The 19203-nt window shown below is 45.5% G+C and overlaps 1 protein-coding gene across 1 annotated transcript in view; it reads right to left on the reverse strand.

Annotated features, from left to right (window-relative positions):
* Positions 1 to 19203, reverse strand: part of B4GALT1 (beta-1,4-galactosyltransferase 1) — a 98588-nt gene that overhangs the window by 29286 nt on the left and 50099 nt on the right. The gene's annotated exons all lie outside the window — the stretch shown is intronic.

A 19203-nucleotide genomic window follows, 5' to 3' on the forward strand; every position in this document is an offset into this window, starting at 1 on the left:
AGCCGAACGTCGGTGCGCAGGCGCAGTATACAGCCGCACCGACGTTCGGCTTCTTTCGGCTACGAGTGACGCGATGGATGCGACCGTCGGAAGCCTGTCAATCAAGAAGGAACGCCCGCTCCCGAAGACCCATACCCGGAAGCGACGGAAGAAGATGCAGCTCGAAAACGGGTAAGTACTGCTCATATTTTAATACAAATAGCCGATTCCCCTAGACCGAACGAGCAGGAATCTAAGGGGAGAAAATGTTTTTTTTTTTGAAATGGGTGAACTCCCGCTTTAAGAAGCAGCAAGGTAGAACAACGAGAACAGAAAGACACCGATCACTGCTGTGCATTTCTGATAAGCAGCCAATAAGGCAGTGTATGTAGTCACATACCAATACCGAGCAGAGATGCCACTATCTCAATGTATCTCCCTGCTGAGCAGCAAAAACAAGGCGGAAAAAGGACAAGCAACACCAACTGCTGTGTCCCTTCAGAAATGCAGCCGCCGTGTCTGCAAAACATAAATGAAAGACAAGCTTCAATCTTGTATATGTCTGATGTGTAACAATACAACAACTCAGAATAGAGATAGCACATCCATATTGAAGCGATCTGGAATGCGACTCAATATGCCAAATCGCACGCCTAAAATTGGCAGCCACTGCCGTAACTAGCACTGTCTGAATCGGCACGCCGCCACCTTGCGGTGCTGTACCGGTTACCAAAGGCAGTATAAGTACTACCCCAGGTCCAGGTTCAATCTGTATTTCTGCTAGGTAGCCCAACAAATCAATCTCCACTACTGCCTTTCTGATAAACAACCAATAAGGCAGTAATAAAGGACACAAAACCCAGACCTCCTGTGTAGCAATATAGCAGATATTGGCAGAGATGTCACAAGACTCAATGATGTGCATTTCCATCATGTGGTACAAAAGCAGAAAGTACAGACCACCTTCACTGGTAACCCTTTCCGATCTGTAGTCAGATAAACAGTACTTTTAGGATATAAAGGACACCAAACAAGCTTCAGTGCAGAGTATTACTAATGTACAGCAATATACCCCTTACGAGATGTTAGACTTGATGTGTATTTTTGCAGAGTCAAAAAACCACCCCAGCATAAACAAACCTTCACTACTGAGGTCTACTGGAGTGCAGCCAAGGAGGAGTGATGGTGGGCTGTAGGTACTAACCAGGGCTTTTTTTCTGGCGGATTGCACCGGAACGGCGTTCCGCCACCTATTTTGAGTCAGTGTCCCTTCCTTAATACAGTAAACAGCCAGCAGCGCGCCCGTAAAAACGTCCGTAGCGCTTTGAAGTCCCGAGCCGGCTCCTCCGTCTGCCCTGAGAGGTGAGAGCTTGTAAGAGAAGCTCTGCCCGCTCTATAGTACTGTGCGGGAGATCGCTGTTGTAAAGATTTCAGGTGACTGACCTGACGTCCCTGCCTGTAGCTTAGCGATGTGTAGTCCCGGGCCGGCTCCTGCTCCTCCGTCTGACCTGAGAGCTTGTGAGGGCGGGAGGCGGAGTAATCTGTACTCCACAGCTCTGCACCGCCCCTCAGTGCTGTGCGGGAGATTCCCCTGATGTGAATGGTGGCGGTAAGTAGCCTTTTAGGCGGTCTTCCTAATCCTCCTCACTAGCCCCAGGCCAGGTCTGTGTATTAAAAAAACAATGCTCAATGAGATTGTGCTGGGTGGTCTCCTGACTTGGTTGGGCACTCTTTCCTGGGCACTGTTTGCTGGGCACTCTTTTCTAGCCAGTCTCTTTCCTGGGCACTAAAAGAGTGCCCAGGAAAGAGAGTGCTCAAACAGTGCCCATGAAAGAGACTGGCCAGAAAAGAGTGCCCATGAAAGAGACTGGCCAGAAAAGAGTGCCCATGAAACAGTGCCCAGGAAAGACTGCCCAAACCGTGCCCAGGGAAAGAGACTGCCCAGCAAACAGTGCCCAGCAAAGAGTGTCCAAACCATGCCATGGGAAATTTTCTCTGGGCACGGTTTGGGCAGTCTTTCCCTGGGCACTGTTTGGGCAGTCTTTTTGCAGGAGGAGCGGTTTCTTTGCTGGGTAGTCTCGTTGCTGGGCTGGCCAGTCTTTGTTGGACTAAGCTGGGTGGTCTCTGTGCTGGACTGTGGCTGTCTCTAATGCACTGGGAATGTGTCTCTGCTGCTGCGCATTTGGGAATGTGTCTCTGCTGCTGCGCATTTGGGAATGTCTCTGCTGCTGCTGCGCATTTGGGAATGTCTCTGCTGCTGCTGCGCATTTGGGAATGTCTCTGCTGCTGCTGCGCATTTGGGAATGTCTCTGCTGCTGCTGCGCATTTGGGAATGTCTCTGCTGCTGCTGCGCATTTGGGAATGTCTCTGCTGCTGCTGCGCATTTGGGAATGTATTTGCAGTACATTTGGGAATGTCTCTGCTGCTACTGTACGCATTTGTTTTTATTTATTTACATACAATTACTTTTATAGCCCCCCCTAATTTTACTTGCATCCCTGTTCTCTAAGGGGGCGGTTCTAGGGGCGGTCCTAGGGGTGGGTTGGGGCGTGGCCAGGGGAGGGAGGGTGAGATCCACCACATTTTCTCTGAGAAAAAAAGCCCCGGTACTAACACTTCACCATCAGTGAAGGAAAAATCCTAAAATGGTTGGACACCTTAGTTAGCTGTTGTCCTGCCTTGCCTCCATTCCCTGAGACTGAGCAATGCTAGCCAGCTCATACACAGGTGGGGATAATCAGAAAACTAAAGTCTTAATGAGCCCAGCCCTAGAGACCAATTAAGACAGTCTCTAGAAGAGGTGGTCACCAATTTAGCCTGGAGGTAACTAGCTACCTGCAGGCCTTAACCCCCCTGGCGGTATTCCCGAGTCCGACTCGGGGTTAAATTTCTGTGCTGCGGTTGGTAACCCCGAGCCAGACTCGGGCTCGCAGCATCCATAGGCAGGGTTTACTTACCTTGTCCCTGGATCCAGCGATGCCACCGCGCTGTGTGAGCGAGCCGGTGCTCGCTCGATTCACACAGTGCCTCTGTGTGCCGCCGATCTCCGTTCCCTGCGACGTTACGACGCACGGGAGCGGAGAACGGCGTCAAATTCAAAAACTTAAACAAACACATTACACACAGTATACTGTAATCTTATAGATTACAGTACTGTATGTAAAAAATACACACCCTCTTGTCCCTAGTGGTCTGCCCAGTGTTCTACATGTACTTTTATATAATAAAAACTGTTCTGCCTGCAAACTGTAGATTGTCCATAGCAACCAAAAGTGTGCCTTTATGTCAAAAATGTTTTAGAGCAGCTAGAAAACAGCGATAATAAATTATAATCACTTGCAGAATTGAGCGATAGCGATTTGTGGGGAAATTTGTCATAAAAAAATAAAAGTAATGACAGCGACAATTCTGCAACTGAGCAAATTTCAGTGATTTTGCGTTGATTACATTATTGAATAATTATTATATTAGTTATAATTTATAATTTATTATATTATAATTGTTAAAAAAAAATTCATACCCGGGATGTCTACTAGACTCTTGTTTGGACAGATTTAAGTAAGTTATTTTTAAGAATTGCAGGCCTACAATGTAAAAAGGCCAAATTTCCTTGCAAATAATGGTACCGCTTTCAGCACCTTTTTTCTGAGAGAATCATACCGCCAGGGAGGTTAATCAAGCAATCATGTAGCTCTTGCATATGTTTGCACAGAAAATCCTTGAATAAAGGATGTAGGAAGCTATTTAAAGTAGATCGCTCTTAGATCTGCCACAGAGTGGACTATAGCCTAAACCAACAAAAGGTTTTTCTTTCCTCCTGCACTATAACATACCCAGTGTAAGCCCAGGTTCACACTAGGTACGATTTGAGATGCAATTTCACATGTCAAATCGGCAGCATCCTAATCGGTGCACCGATTTCAAAAAGTAGTTCCTGTACTACTTTTTGCGAAAAGTAGTTCCTGTACTACTTCTTGCGATTTCGGGCCGCGATTTACATTGAACCCTGCACAGATGTCTCTTAAATCGCAGCCGAAATCGCGGCAAAACCGCAAAATTGCGGTAAAATCGGGGGAAATGTCACAAAGGATCCCTTACTATGCCACAGAGAAGCTTGGTCCCACATTGTTGAAAGTTAGGCCAGCTTTTAAGCATCTTTGGAGCAACTTCAGATTCCTAGCAGCTGGGCAAATAGGGCCGGTGTCTAAAGCACCTGCTGACCAGGGGAGCTTACTCCTGAATCCTCCAACCACTGCACAATCAAATAACTTGTTTAGTGCTATACATGGCCTGTAGGGAACTCTGTATCCATCAGGACCCCCCCTTTTTACACAACCTGACGTGTAGGGAGAGGCTGGCAGCCTACTGTTGCGATAACCAGTGTCTCGGAAGTAAGAGTGAGCTGTGGCTGGTGGTTTTAGGGCTTCTGGGCCATTTGTATCCGGACACCAGGTCCTGCACCACTCAGAATATATACGGGGAAGATGGGGGGGAAGCAATGCCTTACCTACCTCTTTTGCATCTCAGGTGGTTTAGGCACACTCGCTCCTCTGCACCCCAGGAGATTATGTCCAATGCCCAGAGACCATCTGGCTGGAATTGGGGTTTTGCAGTCGAATTCTCATGGCAAAGGAAAGTACTTACCGTTGTCGTCTTCCCTCTTGCCCCAGCCACTGGGCTTGCTTTTCCATCCTTATGGTCTACGCACAAGGAGGATAGGTGCCAAAGTCCCCCCCCCCCCCCCGCAACTGCAGTCCCCATAGGGAGCTGTAGGATTGGCAGTATATACACAGGGAGGGGGGGGGCCTTACGTTCCTCAGTCCCATCTGAGGTGGTTTAGGCAAACCTTCACCGTAGTGAACTGGTGCCTCCAGCGAAAGGAGGATGTGGGCGCCTGCTCCTGCCGACTCTCAGCCTTTCCTCCTAAGTAGAAAGCCACCGCCATTTTCCCGTAGAAATGTACATGGGTGTTAGTCACCCACGCAAGCTACCAGGAGCCAGGGGATGGCTCTACCTGGAAAGAACCGATGGCCAGCATCCCTGTCTGAATGGGGGGGGTGGGACAGGATAATGCCCCTGAAGTTTCTGGGTACACCACTTGTAGCCAGGGTCCTTCAACTCCCGGGGGGGGGGGGCTCTTCCAATTACGCCCCCGCCTGAGACTTCCTCTCCTCAGGGGACTCCCCTCAGGAGGGGACTGTCCAGCGCTGCCATCCGCCCTCAGTACACTGCGTGTAGGGAGAAAAAAAAAAAGGTAACTTGCGGCAGCCGAAGGGACCTGTGGGCACCGTAGGATTCAGCACTAGGGGTCAGGACTACCCAAAGATGGCCGCCGAGCGTTCAGAAGGTGGCCGCAGGAAAATGGCCGGCCGCAATGTAAGCTGCGCCATGGCGCGGCTACGACAAAATGGCCTGCCAATGGGAGTTTTCAATGCAATTGAAAAACCACCCAAAAAATTACGCCAGCGTCGGCAGAATGGCGGCAAAATGACGCATTTAAACAGTAAAGCATTCTAGGGCTTTAAAAGTGCCAAAAAAGAAAAAAACCCTCACAGGAATGTCCCAGTACAAAAAAACTCAGGCCAGATACAGTCCCCTCAGGAAGGCCCCCCCCCCTGACAGCGGCAAATGTTAACAATGCAGCAGAGGGAAAAGAGCAGGGAAGGGAGGAGAAGAGGACCCCCGAACCCCAGCCATACCAACCCACCTAATCGGGAGGGACTGTATAAGCGAGGACTCGCTGACGCATTCCTGACAGACCTACCACCGCAATGGAGGTAGCTGTCGGCCCGGTCCACTGTGAGTGAGAACACCACAGCCCAGTCATATGTGAACCTCGGAGCAAAGATCACTGGCCACCCCAGGAGTCATGAGGCATGGCGTGGCAGACCCAGCCTCTTTGCAAAGGTGTGCTCACGCTCGCTGGGTCAGACTGAGTAGACTACAATAGGCTGGATAATCTATATATTATCCAGCCTGTCTCTCAGCAGACAGTTGAAAGAAGATTCAAGAATTTTTTTAAATAAAATAATACAATTTCTCCTCAGGGCGCTGGGCCCAAAGGGAGCCATATGTCCTTCTCCTTTGCTAGGCAGAACGAAACTGAGGCTGCATGCTGCAGTGAGGAGGGTTATGTCTGGAGGTACCACCCCCTGGGCGGGGCTGTTCAACTCTGTTAATGTAATATGTATTTAAGTATCTAACATGTTTCTGCCTAGTCCTCTCCTGTAAACAGGGAACATAACCCACTTGTCAAGATTTAAGGAGCGGTGTCTGTCCATGGACGATAAGAGAAACAGGGGTTTTGACTGCACGCATTTGCAAACGCATGCGTGAACCACAGAGCCACGCCAAGGCACCCTGTAGTCTGTGGTTTTAACACTAAACAATGTGTCCCTACAATGGAGGCACATGCAATCTGATGGATAGATAAGGGCAGGTGGACTGAAGAGGAGCCACCCCTCCTTAAAGGTGCAGGAGCACGCCAAACACCCAGCATGTAGCACAATGGCTGCAAAGGTGTTGGTGCGCTGCTAAGGAGAAATTACCATGCGGAGTCAAAACACAGGGATAGCAACATAGTATTATGCAGAATAACTTCTGGCAAAGAAATAGCGCAAGAAAGGCTCTTATGGGATACACCAAAAATGTATTTTGAATAGGTTTGAAAGGAGGTCTTTGAAACACTGACAAAAACAACATTTTTAACCCATTGGTTGGGGTGGTAGTTTAAGGGAGTAAAATGTATGCCCCTGAAAAGAACTAGGAATTGGTGAATGTTCTTTTTCAATGTCCTCATGATAACCAAAGTGCCTGACCTAGATATAGTGTTGAGGCCAAATTTAGTTATGCTATAAACTAGAGGAAGATTGAACACAGCATGCTGGAAACCCCCCCCCAGAGATTCAGAGCAATGTAAAAATTGCCATGAATGGCGGTGGCAGCACCTGAGAGCCAAACGGAAAATCGACTGGGGTGCAGACATCGCAGGATCCCTGGACAAGCAAGTAAGTGTCCCAATTACAGTATTTGTGGTTAGCGGTGCGGTTTCAGCTTCTAAAAAGGAAATGCAGAGATTATGCAAATCGGTGGCTACAAGAAAGAAAACCCCCCCAAGGAAGGTGTGACTCCCTGTCCATTAATGAAGCCATGGTAGGAGTTAAGCCTTTGAAGAAAAAAAAAAAAAAAAGAAAAAAAAAAAGTTGCACAGAGTCAAGAATCCTTGTATAACAGAACATAAAGCATGTGCCGTAAGGCAGGAAGAGGAGAGGTCCCCCAGCAAAGAGTGGTGGCTGCAGAAAAAACGGTTGATGCAGGCAGTTCCACCTAAAAATATCAAGCAGAACCTTGAACATGGTGCAAATGAGGCCTATTCACACTTATGGTGCAGCAAAATGCTTGCAATTGCTACAAAAATGTAAAGTAGAAATTTCTTTCTTTGCTATGTGGTTGGTTTACATCAGTGCGCTGCAGTTTAGTGCAAAGGACAAAGCCCATTTACACCTACACGTGTAGGTTACCATATGCGTTGCATGCACACAGAACTGTGTAAATACAGCCTAAAAGATGCAATTGACCCTTTGTTTTGCACCAGGCATATGGTTAACAAGCAAAGGGGCTGTATACCTTTAAGGAATAAAAGAACTACCCAAATTCCCCAGGAATACTCACAGACCCAGATTAGATGCAAGAGTCCCAGAGTTTCCTGCTACGTGGAGTGGATTTTCACAGACCAGCCCATATCCTCTTCTGTGATCCTGGCCCTTTCCTTTTGTTCAGTGCCCCAACAGCAAGCAGCTTGCTATGGGGACACACGAGCCGAGTCACAGCAACCTGTTTCCAGATACAGAGCTCCGCCCCGGTCCCACCCCCTCTATGAAATGGCTAGCCGACTTTGATTAACAGCAGACAATGGAGGGAGAATCTCGGATGGCTGAGGCACTCGTGGACATCGCTGGACAGAGGTACCACAGGTAGGTATTCAGGGGGCCGAGGGGGGGCTGCTGCACACAAGGTTTTTTATATCTTAATGTGTTCAGATAAAAAAAAAAAAACTGCCTTTACAACCTGTTTTTTTATTTTAACTGTAAAAATCAGCCCCGTTGAAAGCAATGGGAGGCTGCAGACTTCCACAGCTAATTGGACCACTTGCATGTAATCTTTCATGTGGTGATCAAATGCAAGTGATTGGCCATAGATGAGGGCAGGGGTTATAACCCTCCCTTACGCTATCCAAAAAAAACAAAAAAAAAAAAACAAACACACACACACACACGTTTGAAATCTGCCTTTAATTCTACTTTAATGGGTTAAAAAAAGTTAAAACTTAAAGCGGTAGTTCACCCTCCTTTCCATCATTAGACCATTAAATTCGGCATCGTAGCGCGAGCTACGGTATGCCGGTCTTAAATTTTTAATCCCCGTACTCACTGTGGTATCGATGATTGAAGAATCCGACTCCCGCGGGGAATGGGCGTGCCTATGGAGAGGATGATTGACGGCCGGCTCTGGCACGTCACGCTCCCCGAAGACAGCCGGAGTAGGTCTCGGCTATTCACGACGCCTGCGCACAGGCTATGCGCAGGCGCCGTGAATAGCCAAGCCTATTTCGGCCATTTCCGGAGAAGCGTGACGTGCCAGGGCCGGCCGTCAATCACCTTCTCTCACCATAGGAACGCCCATTCCCCGGATTCTTCAATCATCGATAGCACAGTGAGTACGGGCATAAAAAATGTAAGACCGGCATACCGTAGCTCGCGCTACAATGCCGAATTTAATGGTCTAATAAAAAAAAAACTTTTTTTTTTTTTTTTTTAACAGGGTGAACCCCCGCTTTAAATCCTCAAAAGATGGAGTGCACACGCATTACTTATAAGCATTTAAGAGAAGAGTATACAGTATGTTACTGCACAACAATTTCAAATAAAGTGTTATTGCAAACAATTATGTAAACTCCTCAAGCTAGGGGAAAAAATGCATATGTCACCTGCACATGGTCAGACAGTTAGGCGATGATGGCAACTATCATATGTCAGGATGCTTCAACTTTAAGTACATTTTATTCAAATTAAAAATAAACTTGCATAAGTAGAGCAGGCGATACAGGATCAATTTGCTTTAGTTCAACCAGCAGGTTTAACAAATCGAAAATTAATCGATTCCCCCCCATCCACATATTCCAGATGAAGGAATCCCTCCCACGGAGCTATTGTATTCTGATGGCGGGAGGCTTCGCTAGTGTCAGAATATACTCATCAGCACTGCCAACTACAGCCAACAGCACTGACCAAGCAAAACGTTTCCAACAGGCTGGTTGTACAGAAGTCAATAGAGAGATCAACGTCTGTACAACCAGTCTGCCCATAGATGGATAGAAGTTCAGCAGGCATCGTTCAAATTTTGATCCATCTATGGCTAGCCTACGTTTACACATGGATAAGAATTTAATAATATTCAAATTCTTACATAATTCCAATTAACCATTTAACCACTTAAGGACCGGACCAATATGCTGCTAAATGACCCAAGTGGTTTTTACAATTCGGCGCTGCGTCGCTTTAACAGACAATTGCGCGGTCGTGCGACGTGGCTCCCAAACAAAATTGGCGTCCTTTTTTCCCCACAAATATAGCTTTTTGGTGGTATTTGATCACCTCTGCGGTTTTTATTTTTTCCGCTATAAACAAAAATAGAGCGACAATTTTGAAAAAAAAATGCAATATTTTCTACTTTTTGCTATAATAAATATCCCCCAAAAACATAAAAAAAAAATTTCCTCAGTTTAGGCCGATACGTATTCTTCTACCTATTTTTGGTATAAAAGAAAAAAAAAATCGCAATAAGCGTTTATCGATTGGTTTGTGCAAAATTTATAGCATTTACAAAATAGGGGATAGTTTTATTATTTTTTTTTTTTTATACTACTAATGGCGGCGATCAGCGATTTTTTTCGTGACTGCGACATTATGGCGGACACTTCGGACAATTTTGACACATTTTTGGGACCATTGTCATTTTCACATCAAAAAATGCATTTAAATTGCATTGTTTATTGTGAAAATGAAAGTTGCAGTTTGGGAGTTAACCACAGGGGGCGCTGTAGGATTTAGGGTTCACCTCGTGTGTGTTTACAACTGTAGGGGGGTGTGGCTGTAGGTCTGACGTCATCGATCGAGTCTCCCTATAAAAAGGGATCACTCGATCGATGCAGCCGCCACAGTGAAGCCGTGTTTACATACGGCTCTCCCCGTTCTTCAGCTCCGGGGAGCGATCGCAAGGGGGCGAATAGCCGCGCCCTGGTCCCGGATCACTCCCCGCGGGAATCCGACCGCCGCATGTAGGGGGGGGGGGGGGGTGTGTCCCGATGACCCACGTCTAGGCAGGGACGTACAGGTACGCCAATGTGCCTGTACGTGCCATTCTGCCGACGTATATGTACATGCGGCGGTCGGGAAGTGGTTAAGGACCGCCTAACGCCCATATATGTCGGCAGAATGCGTCGCCGGCGCGCATGCGACCCGGTCCGAAGCTCCGTGACCGCGCCCCGCGGGACACCGGCGGCGATCGGGTCATAGGAGCTGAAGAACGGGAGAGGCGAGCGTAAACACACCTTCCCCGTTCTTCTCTGTGGCAGTGTCACTGATAGTCTGTTCCCTGTTACGATCAGTGACGTCACACTTCCAGCCATGCCCCCCCTACAGTAAGAATCAATGCCTTAGGGCACACTTAACCCCTTAGCGCCACCTAGTGGTTAACCCCCTTCACTGCCATTTTCACAATAATCAGTGCATTTTTATAGCAGTTTTCGCTGTGAAAATGACAATGGTCCTAAAAATGTGTCAAAAGTGTCTGATGTATCCGCCATAATGTCGCAGTCACGAAAATAAATATATAATGTTTTACCAAAAATAAGAATACGCAGGGCTCAAAATTTCAAGTCCTGAGCCACTAGCCAGGCCTTAAGAGTTACTCGCCACCAGTTGCCCCAACCAACACCTCCCCTGCCCCACCCCTAAACACGACCTTGTAAATTATCTCATGAAATTACACTGTTAAATATTTTAAACAGAATTACGTTCCAAAAATAAATATTAACAAAAGTAACATAAAGCATATCCGTACCCATCTGTGCAGCCTCACTTTGCCCGTGAACGCAGCCTCAGTGTGCCCCATCAATGCAGCCTTACTGTGCCCCATCAATGCAGCCTTACTGTGCCCCATCAATGCAGCCTTACTGTGCCCCATCACAATCGCTTGCAGCATTACTGTGCCCCATCGCTTGCAGCATTACTGTGCCCCATCAATGTAGCATTACTGTGCACCATCACTTGCTCATTACTGTGCCCCCCACAAAAAGATGATTTTTGACATTTTTTGCCGACTTTTGGGGCAGGTTGCGCATGCACAGCTCTTGGTGCAGACCGACATGGTTTCAGCCCATTCAAATGAAAGGGCTGAAATCGCACAGAACCTGGAAGGCATGTGAATCGCAAAGGAACGCAGAGCATGTTCCTATGTGATTTGTGCTGTGAACCAGTCCTGAGTCTTGGAGCCCATTGCTGAAAAAAGGTCAGGCACTTGGCTTCACTAACTTGCCTGACAAAGGGGGGGGGGCACTGACACCCGGAGAAATTGCCCTGAATCTCTAGCAAAGTTTCCAGATGGTACAGTTTTCCCCTCAATAGCAGACAGTTTGTCTTTGAAGATGGGAAGGGGGCAAGTTGTCAAAGAAGAATACTGGCAGTGATTTTGGGGATAAGAGCATGCTGTATGTGCTGGGGGGGGGCACACTTTGGGAGGGGAGAGAAATTGTGCTGGAAGGGGGGGGGGGGGTTGAATTAAAAAAAAAAAAAAAAAAACCTCTCTCCCCTCCTAAAGTGCCCCCCTAGCACATACAGCATGCTCGCATCCCCAAAATCACTGCAAGTATTCTTTGACAACTTGCCCCCTGTCTGTGTCTCGTTCTCCTGCAAGTGCCACTGCCAAGCATTAAGATGATGTACTAACCTCGGATCAGCATGTCCCGTCCTTTTGAGTGCTGTGTGTCCATTCTCCTCCCCCTCCTTCCCTCCTGACATCCGAGCCAAGGAGAAGGGGGGGGGGGGGGACTTCAGTCTATGCGTTAGTGTGAGGTGGGCAGGAGGGGGGAGGAAGTGAGAGGGAGAGATGCCTTGCAGCTGTGGGAACAGAACAGAAACACCCCACAGCCAAGCAGCAAGCCAGTCACTGGAGCGGAGGTGAGAGAACCAGCAGCATGACTCCCTAACAGCACTAGCACAGAGGAGGAGGAAGTGAAATCCTCCTCTGCTTTCAACGTGGGCAGTGACATCACTGGTTGCCAGACGCCAAGCGGCTATAGCAACCAGTGATTAGTAGTAGGTGGAAGAGGTGGAGGCAGAGCCAGCGCTATGGCGGCTTGGTCCACCCGTTCCCAGACTGTCACTTTCATTGCGGGACACTATTGTCCTACAATGAAGGTGTTCTACTGCAGCCTCGCTCAAAGCGGTGCCAGGGCAGGGCAGCCCTGCCGCCTGACAGTTTCCGGGCTGTCAGCCTGGTTCACCCCCGAATCCTCACTCGCCCTGGAAAAAATTATACTCGCAAGATGCAAGTAAAAGTGAATTTGAGGGCTGGAATACGTATTGGCTTAAACCGAGGAAACATTTTTTGGGGGATATTATAGCAAAAAGTTAAAAAAATGTTTTTTTTCAAAACTGTCGCTCTATTTTCGTTTATTGCGCAAAAAATAAAAACCGGCAGAGGTGATCAAATAAAACAAAAAGAAGGCTCTATTTGTGGGAAAAACGTCGCACGACCGGGCAATGGTCAGTTAAAGCGACACCAAATCACAAACAGGGGCCAGGTCCTTAACCTGCATATTGGTCCGTGTCTTAAAGGATCACTAAATAAAAAAAAAATTTGGGCTAAATAGCTTGCTTTACCTTTAGTCTTGATCTCATGTCCTCATTGTCCGTTTTTGCTTTGAAGCAGCTGTAATCCTTTGCTGAAATCCTCACTTCCTGGTTCTCTGGCTCCATAGGAAATTTCTCATGGGAGCTTCTCACTGTGGTCTAAGCTGTGTGTCTAAAACTCCTCAGAACCAATCCGATTCATTTTAAAAACAAAACACTGCCCTGGATTTGTTTGTTTTTGTTCTGTGTGTCTCTTTACTACACATAAACATGAAATCAGTTTAAAAGCGAAAGTGAAACTAGAGGCACATTATATGATAGAATTTAATCTATTTTTCATCATTTTTAAAAGGAATCAGTTAACTTTTATGTCTCTATACCCTGTCAACAGTCATTTCAGCAAAAAATTTTTTTTTCCTTTAGTGACCCTTTAAGTGGTTAAAAATGGTTCCCTTTATACAGTTCAGGCCAGCAAAGCATTATTTACACAAGTTATGAAACCAGTTTTATGCAAAAACCTAACCATTGCACCCAATTTCGGGTCTCTTACTTAGATTTTGTTTCTCCAGATCATAACGACAAAGAAAAGGACACAAACACAGAACAGCGTAAGTAATTGCTATTGTCTATCCCAAGAGGGATTCAAACACCCCTAATTACGGAACATGTTTCTAGGAAACAATTCCCTTTGGAGTTGAAAGGCACTTGTGAGCTTTCCCAGCCTACAGCAAGTGCACTATAAATGTACCTTTTGTGTCAGTGTTCATTTAAGCCTACATTACAGGCTTACAGGTTAACACTGGGCACAACAAAAGCTACAGGTACTGCATTGTAATATACAAAGTATTGAATTTCCATATCTTGAAATTGCGAATTTGTAAATTGCGTTCGCAAATATGTTTTTGGCAGCTACTCAAAAAAAAAAAAAAAAAAAAAAAAGAAGTACAAAAAAAAGTTTCGTAGCAATATAATGCACAAAACATGAAGTCTTTAGGGTAAACCTTAGCATGACTACTGCATGAAACATTTACCGTGGCCCCATGAGAATATCCGCAAATTATTCCTACTGTTCTAGGCCACAGAAAGCCAATTTAAAATAAAATATATATATTTTTTTAGGGACACTGCTATTAAGACAAATAGTTATTTACATCAAAAAAACTAGCAGGACTAGCTGTACAATACATTTCATCTACGGTGAACAAAATTTGAAAAACAAATAGTTCCATACCTGTTTAACAAGGAATGTATATCAAGCAGCAGCAACATTAAAAAATCTGCTAAAAATGTGCAGTCATGTGCACTACAATCTGAAGTTTATATTTTCAGGTACACAGTAGAGAAAAACCATCAGCTCGAGGTTCATCTGGTGTTTCTTCATTATTTGCGTTTCTACACATTGGAAAAATCAAAGTGGGAAGCAGAAGAGAAAGATAGGAAAAATAAAGATGAGGAAACATAAGAAAGTAGAAATGTCAGATGAACGATTTTACATGCTGCATTCTCAAAATGTTACAAAGGGGTCAGGGACAGCAAGTTTCCACAAAAAGTTACACCAAGTTTAGTCCATGATGTGAAAAAGCAGGTGACCCCCTACTCCGTCTTTTAGTGTACAGAATTGCCTGTACTTGTCAAGTAAAACCAGCACAATATGTAAAAGCCCTCATCTGACATGTTTATAGGAAAACAAAGCAATTCACAATACCAAAACATACTTCAGAATGCAGACAAGTCAGATTTTAAATTTGCGCTAAAAACAGCAAAAAGGTATAAATATTAGGTCAGTCATCCCGTGCATGCAATTTCAATATGTTCAGGGTCTGCTCAGTTTTTTGCGTTTCCGTAATATGCATGTTAAAAGCTACATTCATTGGGGGCTGTGCTGCATGGCACCCCAATGCACTTTACTGGTGGATGAGTGTTGCAGCACAATGCACCAAACAGATGTTGGTGTGCGCTGCCAGACCTTTTGGTGCGTTTCGGGTGTTAAGCAGCCCAATCAAATGAACTGGCTGCCCTAATGCGACATAGCATAATACATGCCAATGCATTGCAATGGTTGGAATGTGCCCTAAAGCAGCATATGAAGATAAATAACCATATACTAGAAACACTTAATTCAGAGACAAAGGTTTATAGACTATAATGGAAAGGTTTGATTTTCTAATTGCCCCTTTACTTTTTGTGAAGTCAAGGGCCAATCACAGCCTGCGATAATTAGGAAAGTACCAAACTAATCTCAGACAGGCAGCCAATGTGCTTAAAAAATGACAGCTTGTGCCTATACATTTTTTAGCCACTGTGTGCACATACAGTGCCTTGAAAAGGGTATTCATACCCCTTGAAATGTTCCACATTTTGTCATGTTGAAACCAAAACCGTAAATGTATTTTATTAGGATTAAATGTGACAGATCAACACAAAGTGGCACATAACTGTGAAGTGGAAGGAAAATGTTTTTCAACTTTTTACAAATAAATGTGAAAAGTGTGGGTGCATTTGTATTCAGCCCCCCCCAAGTCAATACTTTGTAGAACCGCCTTTCACTGCAATTACAGCCGCAAGTCTTTTTAGGGATGTCTCTACCAGCTTTGCACATCTAGGAGAGTGAAATGTTTGCCCATTCTTTGCAAAATAGCTCAAGTGCTATCAGATTAGATGGAGAGTGTCAGAACAGCAATTTTCAAGTCTTGTCACAGATTTTCAATCGCATTTAGGTCAGGACTTTGACTGGGCCAGTCTAACACATGACTATGCCTTGGTCTAAACCAGGGGCCTCCAAACCCCGGGTGTGTTTTGTCCAGCCCCCAGCTTGCCCAGACTGCCAACACAGCACTGTTGATCTGCTGGATTTTAAAAGCAGCTGCGGTTATCGGCAGTAAATGTCTAGCAGGTCCAGGACAAAAAGCCGCTCCCCGCACACCCTCCCATGCTGCCAGAGGATTGGCTGCTGTGCTGAGCTGAGGATTGGCTGCTAGAAGGCAATGTTGGGGACACCGATAATGGGGAACTATATGCGGGGCAAACTCTGCCGGGGACACCGATAATGGGGCAAACTCTGCCGGGGACACCGATAATGGGGCAAACTCTGCCGGGGACACCGATAATGGGGCAAACTCTGCCGGGGACACCGATAATGGGGCAAACTCTGCCGGGGACACCGATAATGGGGCAAACTCTGCCGGGGACACCGATAATGGGGCAAACTCTGCCGGGGACACCGATAATGGGGACACAGGCGGCTGAAGTTTTCGGCCCCTGAACACTGGTAAAATCTACAATGTGACCCTTGTGCTGAAAAGTTTGGAGACCCCTGGTCTAAACCACTCCACTGTAGCTCTGGCTGTATGTTTAGGGTTGTTGTCCTGCTGGAAGGTGAACATCCGCCCAGTCTTAAGTCTTCTGCAGACTCCAACAGGTTATTAATTTTTTTTCTTAAATTGCCCTTTATTTGGCTCCATTCATATTTCGCATCAACTCTGACCAGTTTGTTCTGTCTCACAACATGATGCTGCATAACGGCAATGGTATGTTCAGGGTGATGTGCAGTGCTAGTTTTCTGCCACATATAGTGCTTTGCTTTTAGGCCAAAAAGTAACATTTTGGTCTCATCTGACCAGAGAACCTTCTTCTACATGTTTGCCGTTTCCCCCACATGGCTTCTCGCAAACTACAAATGGGCCTTCTTATGGCTTTTTTTAACAATGGCTTTTTTCTTGCCACTCTTCCATAAAGGCCAGATTTGTGAAGTGCTCGACTAATAGTTGTCCTGTGGATTCCTGCAGCTTCTCCCGAGTTACCATAGGCTTCTTCTCCGATTATCGCTCTCCTTGCCTGGCCTGTCAGTTTAGGTGGACGGCTGTGTCTTGGTAGGTTTGCAGTTGTGCCACTCTTTCCATTTTTGGATTATGGATTGAACAGTACTCCGAGATGTTCAAAGCTTGGGATATTTTGTTAGAAGCCAACCCTGCTTTAAAAAAAAAAATTAAAAACTTTATCCCTGACCTGTCGTGTGTTCCTTGGCCTTCATGATGCGGTTTGTTCACCACATTTCTCTAATAAAAATAGCTGTATTTATACTGAGATTAAATTACGCACATATGGACTATTTACTAATTAGACGACTTCTGAAGGCAATTGGTTCCACTAGATTACTTTTCCACTTTTAGTTAGGGGTATCAGACTAAAGCTGGCCATACACCTTACAAATTTTCTCATTGTTTCCTTTAGATTTACCTTCAACTGTGTAGTACAGGGGCCTGCCTGATCGCATACAAAATTGAAAGTGTTCAGATTTGACCTCATATTATATGGTTTTGGTAAATCTATAGAAGAAAATTGTATAATGTATGGCCAGCCTAAAGAGGGCTGAACACAAATGCACCCCACATTTTTCAAATATTTGTAAATTTTGAAAACCATAATTTACCTTCTACTTCAGAATTATGCAACACTTGGTCTACAACATAAAAATGGCAATAAAATACATTTACATTTTTGGTTGCAACATGAAAACATTGGGAACGAATACTTTTTCAAGGCACAGTAAGAGGAAACCGCTAACTTGGATGCAGTGTTAAGATTTTTTATTCCAGTCCAACATTAGCCATCATGTGGTCATTATATTTCTGTGTACAACTCCAAAGTTTATCACCACTAGAAGACAAAAAACATTAACAAAACTAAGACAGCCCCATCAACCAGCAGTAGAATATAAAACTAGATTTAAATGATATGTTACAAGGAGTACACCAATACATCTGCATCACATAATAAAAGTATAAGTAAGGCTAGGTTCACACTGCTGCCAATTCAAAATTTGCGATCTTACCGCAATTTCAGGAAATGTCAGTCTATAGAGCTGAATTTGCATTGCACATGGATCAGACTTGCACAGGACCCTTTTTTCTCGCAGCTTATATTCGCAATGCATTGATGTGAACGGCACTAATGTTCAATTATAATTTAAATGACTTGCGAATTTGAGAAATCGCAACAGCTCATACGCGCAATAGAATTCGCAGCAGTGTGAACCTAGCCTAAAAAGATACATTCACTTAGTATCAGTTATAAGAAAATCTGACATTCAACCTTGCCCATAAAAAGTAGGCACCCCAAGGTTCTGTCTCAGACTCAAAAAGCTTGGTTCATTAAGGTTGACAAGGAATCAGTCTTCAAAAAAGAAACCGTGGCTTAGAGATGGACTCAGCCCAAACCACATCCAGACAGTGGAGAAAAAATTTCCTTTCCGGGAATTGAAGCCAGACCGATGAACAGAGAAACCATGTTCTGGTGCAAAAATCAGAAACCGTTCTTTGCACCATAAAGCCAACAGATCAGACAGACATTCACCTTGCAGAGGTGACGGCTGCAAGGAAAAACTTGTGTGGGTGAGAGTAATGGAACTGGTTCAAATGGTGGTTTCTGAAGTGCAGAGATTACCAGATGTAGATTGTACTGAAGAAATTATTCGGGGGGGGGGGGGGGGGGGTTGCGCTTTTTTATAGACCCTCTATACAAAAAGGTCAGTCAATGAGCAAGGGGCTCTGAAACTGAATAGAAAGTGCAGAAACCTGCCCTTGATATTGCCAACTGCCACGCTCTGGTCCAGACTTATCTGCAGGAAGAAGAGGATTCATCCCACAGAGAAAATCTTGGTGGAAGCACTGAGGCTCAATCCAAGTAAAAGTATGTCTACCATGTCCAATGGTAAACCTTGTAATATTCTTAGCTTGGGAGTCACAAACTCAGATGCCCCCATTTCCCACAACCTAGGCTTCAAAAACGATGCCTTTAAAAGCAGCGACAAATCGGTTCTTGCAACAGAGGACAATCTGGCAGAGCCCATGGAGCATCTGCCAAGATTCTTACCAGGTCAGAATACCAACTCCGATTCGGCAGCCTGAACAATGAGGATCACTGAAATGCCCTCCATCTCAATCCTGTGAAGGATAGATCAAATGTGTACTGATACCACAGAGCTGCAAGACCTTGGTTTCCTCTTTGGCAAAATAAAATGTATCACTGTCATGGAGTTTTCTGCACAGTGTGGCCATCTCCAGTGTGGGCATCTAAAGCTGAAGTGTCCCTCCTGGATTCCGTGCATGCTGGCTACCCAGCATGCACCTGCTGATTTTGCGCATGTGCAGTGCAATCTTGGTCAGCTTGACATGGCACGGCTCCAGTAACAATTAACATGGGCTTGAATGGGAAATCTTGGTTAGCTTGACATGGCAAGCTGACCAAGATTTTCCATAGATGCCAATGCTAAAATGTTACTGAAGCCGTGTCATTTCAAGCTGACCAAGATCGC

Source organism: Rana temporaria, chromosome 1 (assembly GCF_905171775.1).
Source record: "Rana temporaria chromosome 1, aRanTem1.1, whole genome shotgun sequence".
In the NCBI taxonomy this organism is placed as follows: Eukaryota; Metazoa; Chordata; class Amphibia; order Anura; family Ranidae; genus Rana; species Rana temporaria.